Here is an 8,220-nt window from a genome sequence, read left to right on the forward strand (position 1 = left end):
ACGACGAGACCAAACCCAAGCAAGAAGGAAGTATTCGACGAGATCTGGCCGAGAGAACGACGCGACGACGATCTATTTTAAGTTTAATCATTTTTAAATACAGTAGAATCCTGTTATAACGACTCCGCTTATAGTGTCCGTCCGGGTATTGCGACGAAAACTCGATGGCTTGATTGGTCCCCAGACAGACTTATACACTTATATCCTTTTGCTTAGTGCGTCTTCCGGGTATAACGACGAAAACTCGTCGGTCCCTTGAAAGTCACTATAAGCGGATTCTACTGTATTGTCTTTAAATAAAATCAATAATTTCAATAACCTTTAACAAATAAACAAACCCTACATTTGGGGGCTCGTCCGGGATAGACTCGAGAAAAGTGAAAAAAGAGAACTTGTACGACGTGGAAAACAGACTCAGTGAAAACCCAAATTTTTTCTCTTAAAAATGGCGTGTTTAAATAATTTAATTTCCAATAACTTAAAAAGTGCATCAAAGGGAAGCATTTGCGCGTTGCATAAATTCATCTTTGAGGATGAAGGAGACAGAAATAACCGCAAACGACTACGAGAATTCGCTGGTTTTCAGTATGATGAAAATGACGAAGTGTATAAAGCAAAATGTGTATACATACAAGCAAAATTAACTGAAAAAGATTTAATTTCAATATGTGTAGTTTTAGGCATAAGCCACGACGAAGAAAACGCGCAGCTGCATATTTTTCGCAACCTACGTTTTGGCCAACTTCTCGCTGGTAACGAATCGAAAGATTCAGGAAGTGAGGAATCTGGTGGAGACATGGAAGACAACGAAGAATTCGAGAGCATAGACGAAATCCGAAGTGAGGCAGCAACAAATCGGGCAAATGAAAGAGAGCAAAAGAAAAATTCGCAGGACAACGAGATGCCGCGTTTCTCAATAAATTTTCGTGAAATAGAAGACTTCATAAAAGAATTTGACGGAAGTGATGAAATTCCAGTGGAAATATGGATTTCTGATTTTGAGGATCAAGCTGTACTAATGGGCTGGAACGAACTACAAAAACTTATTTTCGCCAAGAAATTGTTAAAAGGTGTCGCAAAGTTGTTTGTGTTGAGCGAAAAAAGGTTGAATTCGTGGAATGCATTAAAAAACTCTTTACTGTCCGAGTTCAGATCAAGAGTGAGTAGCAAGCAAATACACATGCAACTGGGAGAGAGCAAACGCCGTGTAAACGAAAATGTGCAAGAATATTTTTACCGGATGAAAGATATTGCATCGCGAGGAAATGTTGAAGAAGAAGCTCTCATCCAATATGTGATCGATGGAATAGACGAACTCTCTTTGAACAAATCAATTTTGTATGGTGCCAAAAACCTTAACGAATTTAAGTACAAGCTGAAGGACTACCAAACAATGAATGCAAAATCAAGCAGTGTTAAGGAAAAGAAAGCTCAAGCAGTGCACGTCAGTTCAAAAGGTGGCAAAAAAGAAGTCGTATGCTACAACTGTGGCGAGAAGGGACACGTTTCTAGTGGCTACAACAACAAAGAGAAAGGAAGAAAATGTTTCAAATGCAACAAATTTGGCCACATCTCCCGAAACTGTCCGCAAGCAGACAAAGCAGTTGAAGAAAGCAAGTCGAACGCGCGAGTGTTAAGTGAGCAAGTTAGCATGACAAGCAAAGTTGTTTCGATTAAAAACCAAAACTGCATTGCCCTGTTTGACACAGGCAGTAAATTTAATATTTTGCGCGAAGATTTGTATACTGACCTTGATTTACCGAAGCTTAAAGAGTGCAGTGTCTTTCTAGTTGGATTTGGAAAAAATCGCAATGCCAATAAGATCAAGCCGGTTGGACAATGTAAGCAAGCAGTGTGTATTGACAAAAGCGTATACGAATTGAACTTCTTTATAGTTCCGCTTGATTGTATGGACACTCGTATGATTATCGGAGAAGAGCTTTGCTTCCAAGCAGAATTATCGTTTGGTCCAAGTGGTTTGCGTGTGCGAAATTTAAATAATTTGTGCGAAGAAAAATTCGAATCAAACCTAATGAAAATTGACACGGTGAATGATAGTGATGAACTTGATATAAACAAATCAGCTAGTGAGAATGCAAAGAAAGATGTGCATGAAATCATAAAAAACTATAATCCGCAAAAATCGAAATCAACGAACATTGAAATGAAAATCATCTTGAACGACGAAACACCAATCTTTTCGCGACCTCGCAGATTCGCTTTCGCTGAAACAAACGTTATCGACGACCAAATTGAGCAGTGGCTGACAAATGGTATTATCGAGGAATCCGACTCCGAATTTACAAGCCCGGTTGTACTTGCTAAGAAAAACGATGGCTCTCAACGACTCTGTGTGGACTTCAGACGTGTTAACAAGGTAATAGTAAAAGATCATTTTCCATTGCCCCTGATTGACGACCAGCTCGACCGCTTGCAAGAAGCCCTGGTATTCAGCACGATTGATTTAAAGAATGGCTTTTTTCATGTGCCAGTAGCCGAATCCAGTAGGAAGTACACCTCATTCGTGACGCAGAGCGGGCAATACCAATTTCTAAAGGTTCCTTTTGGCTTATCGAACTCACCTGGAGTGTTTCAGAGACACATAAATGCAATTTTTCGAAATCTTTCACGCAGATGAATCGCTTTACCTTACGTAGACGATATAATTATCCCAGCAAAAGTCGAAAAGGAGGCTGTGACTAATCTCAGAGAAGTTATAGAAACTTGCAGTGAATATGGACTTAAACTTAACTTGAAGAAATGTCATTTCCTACAGACTCGTATCCAGTTTTTAGGTCACATCATCGAGAATAAAACTATTTCTCCGACGCCTCAGAAGATCGATGCCGTTTCAAAATTCAAGACTCCACAAAATCTCAAGCAGTTAGAAAGTTTTCTAGGACTCACAGGATACTTCAGAAAATTCATCCAGAACTATGCTATCATTTCGAAACCCTTGACAGATCTGACCAAGAACAAAGTTCAGTTCGTGATTGGTCCTGAAGAAGAGATAGCAATAGAATCCTTGAAGAAATACTTGACTTCTATCCCTGTTTTGGCTATTTATAACCCGAAGTATGAAACCGAAGTACACACAGATTCGTCCATAGATGGCTTTGGCGCCGTGCTTTTGCAAAAATCACCTGATGACGGCCAATTTCACCCGGTCTATTTCATGAGCAGAAAAACTACAGATACTCAGCGTAAATATTCAAGCTACGAGTTAGAGGTGCTTGCGATTATCGAAGCTATAACAAAGTTTAGAGTTTATCTCCTTGGCATTCCATTTAAGATAATCACCGACTGCAATGCATTTACTAAGACGCTAGAAAAACAAAGTCTGTGTACCAGAGTTGTACGTTGGGTGCTTTTGTTACAAGAGTACGACTATAAAGTAAAACACCGTTCAGGCTCACGTATGAAACACGTCGATGCGCTCTCTAGGTATCCCATAATGACCATAGTAGACGACTCCATAGCCCTTGGCTTCAAACAGGCTCAAGAACGGGATGAACACCTGAAAGCAATCTGTAAAATCATCGAAGATTCTAATTCACCCTATAAAGACTATTTCCTAATGTCAGGTATTTTGTACAGATTAGTCGACGACTCAGAATTAATTGTTGTTCCAAAAGACATGCAGAGACAAATCATTAGCAAAGCACATGACAGAGGACACTTTGCCATCAAAAAGACGAAAGAGTTGATCTGCAAGGAATATTTTAATCAAAATATCGACGACAAAATTCAGAAGTACATCGACTGTTGCATTCCATGTATTTTAAGCAACCGCAAACGTGGAAAGCAAGAAGGCTGGCTTCATCCATTGCAGAAAGAAGATTTCCCGTTGCACACCTACCACGTTGACTTCTTAGGTCCATTAGACTCTACAAGCAAGAATTACAAACACATACTCGCCGTTATCGACTCATTTTTGAAGTTTTGCTGGCTTTATCCTACGAAGTCAACGACTGCCAGCGAAGTCATTACAAAACTACGAGGTCAAAGTAATGTGTTTGGCAACCCAGCTTGCATCATATCTGATCGGGGATCAGCTTTCACCGCCCAAGACTTCCTACAATACTGTGACGACGAAAACATAAAGGCAGTTAAAACAACGACAGGTCTACCAAGAGTTAACGGACAAGTCGAAAGACTAAATGCCATAATTATTCCAGTTCTGTCAAAACTCAGTGTGCAGGATCCCACGAAATGGTATAGACATGTTGATCGCGTTCAGCAAGCTATCAACTCCACATATTCCAGAAGCATCGACACTACACCTTTTGAGCTTCTAATTGGAGTCAAAATGAAAAACAAAGATGACCAGCAGCTTCGCGAACTAATAAATAAAGAATCTTTAGTTTTCTTTCAGGACATGCGAAACGATCTTCGAACGAAAGCCAAAAACCAGATTATGAAGCTCCAATCCGAAAACAAGAAGACGTATAACTTGCGACGCAAACCAGCAAGGGTATATAACGTTGATGATATCGTAGCCATAAAACGTACACAATTTGGAGGAGGTCTCAAATTAAAGCCGAAGTTTTTGGGTCCTTACAAAATTACAAAAGTTAAACACAACAATGCTTACGATGTCCAACAAATCGGTAACTCAGATGGTCCAAAGATTTCCTCAACTTGTGCCGAATTTCTTAAGCCGTGGCCCACCCACGAAGACGACGACGAAACATTCGAGGCGAATGTTTAATCAGAATGGCCGAATGTGGGAGTGATTTTCCTAATAACCTCTAGACAACAAGACAAATACTTACGACGAGGCAGATTGCCAAAACGACGCATTGCAAAAAGACGACATCGAGACGACAAAAGAAGAGCCAAAGATCCAAAAGGAGACGAGGATCACTACGACGAGAAGATGAACACGACGAGACCAAACCCAAGCAAGAAGGAAGTATTCGACGAGATCTGGCCGAGAGAACGACGCGACGACGATCTATTTTAAGTTTAATCATTTTTAAATATTGTCTTTAAATAAAATCAATAATTTCAATAACCTTTAACAAATAAACAAACCCTACATAAATGTACCTGAAGCAACCGAAAATATATATCTGAATTATCCCCCAACTCATATTTGTGATACAAGATTTAATTTTACATGTGTCAGCCCAAGCGAAGTATTATCAGGCATCTGCAGGATTAAATCAAACGCCGTGGGACTTGATGACCTAAGCCCTAAATTTTTGAGAATTCTCTCCCAAAATCTTGACATATATAACCCATATTTTTAATACAGCTATAACCTTGGTCCTCGAGAACTAGTGGGATGTTCAAGAGGGGGCTTAGCTGGGGCCGCCAGGCGGGTCGCAGGTTGCGGATAGCGAACGGCCTTCTATAAGGTTAGTTGCGAATAGGCGAAAGCTAATAAGCAACCCCGGACAAACAGCGGGTACACCGGAGTCGGTGTACTGATGAGACGTTTGTTTGGCCGTCTTCGAAAGTATAGCCTCACACACTCCTCTTCCCTCACGAATACCTATCAACTCCCCTCCCCACACAATCTCACTCCGGGCCGGACTAAGGTGTCATCCGACCCGTGCCGATAGTCAGCCTGGCTGGGGGCCCGGATTAACAAATAGCCCAGTCTCTCACGGAGGGTTCAGGCAAGTGGCGACCGCCTGTCCTAACTGCGCCTTACCCGGGTATGGCGGATCTCTGCCCGGGCGGACCATACATTCTCCGCAACTCGTGGGATTTGATCATGAAGAAGATTAATACCAATAAACTACCGCAGGATATCCCTGCCTCAAGTGCCGCAAGGCTCCTTGAAGAAAGACTCCTTGACGGAGTGCGACCCCAGGTGGGACCAGCCCCACCCAGGAGCGCAGCTTCCATCAGGAGTGCGTCGCGGACGCAGAATGTGGGACAACCCCCACAAAGATCGACTGTTCCAGTTCGGGAACGTGGGCTACCGGCAGGACCATCCCGGCCGGCTTGCCCACCCCCCGCGGCTGTACCGAAGATCAAGCCCGCCAATAAGGCAGATGTCCTTCCAGCCAGAGGGCAACCAGGAGGCCTTGGCGACCCCTACAGGAAAGGCCTGTCGGGGTCCAAGGTCAAATGGTACCTCAGGTACCTTCAACAGGGCATGACACCTGTTGAAGCTCTGAAGAAGGCGAAGGAGCCACGACCAGTGGCACAAAATGTTGCCCCTGCCAGCAAGCGGGCAAATAGCACCCTCACCCCTCCGATGGACACCCCGAAGAGGGCCAAGTCCGAGGGCATCAAAGAGGCAGCGGCACCCCACCCCCGTCCACCAAGGCCTGATGAGCCAACCACATCGAAGGCGGCGGCGACGAGGAGACCCCCCCTAAGGCATCTGCTGGCGCACCCAGCGTGTCGAAGGCGGGTGACAAGGGTGAGAAGCAGCCACCCTCCACTTCCACGGCTCCTCTCACGGGCACCTCATACCTGAGGACTACCCGCAGGTCTACCTGAGCAACGAAGAGCTTGCCGAGCTGGAGGAGGCCATAATGGACGATGTAGTCACGTCTGAATGGGACTCAGCAGTCGCCTTCAGAGGTATCCACTTTAGGGTCGGATACCTCCTGATAGACTGCTTAGACCAGGATTCAGCGGACTGGCTGAGGACTGTGACGCCTCAGCTGAGGACTTGGAAGGGCGTGCCCCTTGACACTAGGGTAGGGGAAGACATTCCTGCGGCATACAATGTCACAGTCTTCTGCCCTAGAAGCGCAGAAAGAAGCGATGAGGAGCTTCTGATGATGCTGGGACGCCAGAATAGAATGGAGGTCGATTCCTGGAAGGTGATCTCCCGAAGGAACGACGGAGGCGGAGCACTCCTCGTTATTGGGATAGACCAACTCACCCGAGATGAGATCGTCTCTAAAGGGCACCAGCTGAACTTTAGATTCGGGACCGTCTCGGTGAGTGGTCTCAGGAAGGCGGCGAAGACGGCGGCAACAGAAGCAGCGCCCCCGGCCCCAAAGACGGCAAAGTGGAGGCCGAGGAATCCCTCGGAAAGCCACAAGAGCCATTGGGTGCAAAGGAGGAAGCTATCGCCGATATGGACGTGGAGAGTGAGGACGAACTTCTCTCACACTCCCAGGAGGTGGCACAAGAGCCCCTCCGAGAAGATATCGACGAGAAGGAGGCCGACGTCACCCTGACCGAAGGCAGTGAAGGGGAATGCCCGCCCCCTTCACAAAACATGGAGCACCCGCTCCAGTAATGGCTGCACATCGCAGCACGCAGCTAGCCCAGGTGAACTTGCACCGGGCCAAGGCGGCATCCGCCGTCCTGGCCAGGTTGTTCACCTCCCAACATCTCGGGCTAGCTCTCATTCAGGAGCCTTGGTGCAATCAGGGCATTAAAGGCCTGTACACCAAGGAATCAAAGGTAATATGCGACCAACGGGGTGCACACCCAAGAGCATGCATATTAATAAGGAAAGATATCAACTATAATATCTTTTCAGAGTTCCTAACCAGTGACTGTGTCGCAGTAACGCTGAGCGGCACAGGAAAGTTACCAGCGACCGCCATAGCATCGGCTTATTTCGCTGGGGATGCAGCATGCCCACCACCGGAAATCATCGGACTCGTGGAATGCTGCAGAAGGAAGAAGTTACCCCTAATCATAGGATGTGACGCCAATGCACATCACGTGATATGGGGAAGCACCGACGTCAACAACAGAGGTGAGCAGCTAATAGAGTTTATTGTAAATAGTAACCTAGAAATCGCTAATGTCGGGTCCACACCGACATTCATTACTAGAGTAAGAGAGGAGGTCCTAGACATAACTCTGATGAGCAGGTCTCTAGGACCACCTATCAAGAACTGGCATGTGTCGCCAGAGGAATCAATGTCGGATCACCGAATCATTAGATTTGAAGTAGACTTCAACACCGCTAGGGACGCCCCCAAAAGGAATCCCAAGAAAACAAACTGGGATTGGTTCAAGTCCTCTCTTGAGCTTAATCTCTCTAACGAACCGTCAGGTATACCCAGACACTCCTTAGAATTGGATCAGGCAGTGGATAACCTCTGCAAGAAGATAACCAATGCTTTTGAGGACAGTTGCCCTCTTGGCAGACGGAAAGCAGATAGAGACGCCCCATGGTGGAATGACAACCTGGAACGGCTCAGAATCTCCACCCGCCGGCTCTTCAACAGAGCAAAAACGAGCGAGGATAACTGGAGACATTATAAACAAAGCCTGACGCTCTACAAC

Source organism: Drosophila ficusphila, unplaced genomic scaffold (genome assembly GCF_018152265.1).
Source record: "Drosophila ficusphila isolate 14025-0441.05 unplaced genomic scaffold, ASM1815226v1 contig_414, whole genome shotgun sequence".
In the NCBI taxonomy this organism is placed as follows: Eukaryota; Metazoa; Arthropoda; class Insecta; order Diptera; family Drosophilidae; genus Drosophila; species Drosophila ficusphila.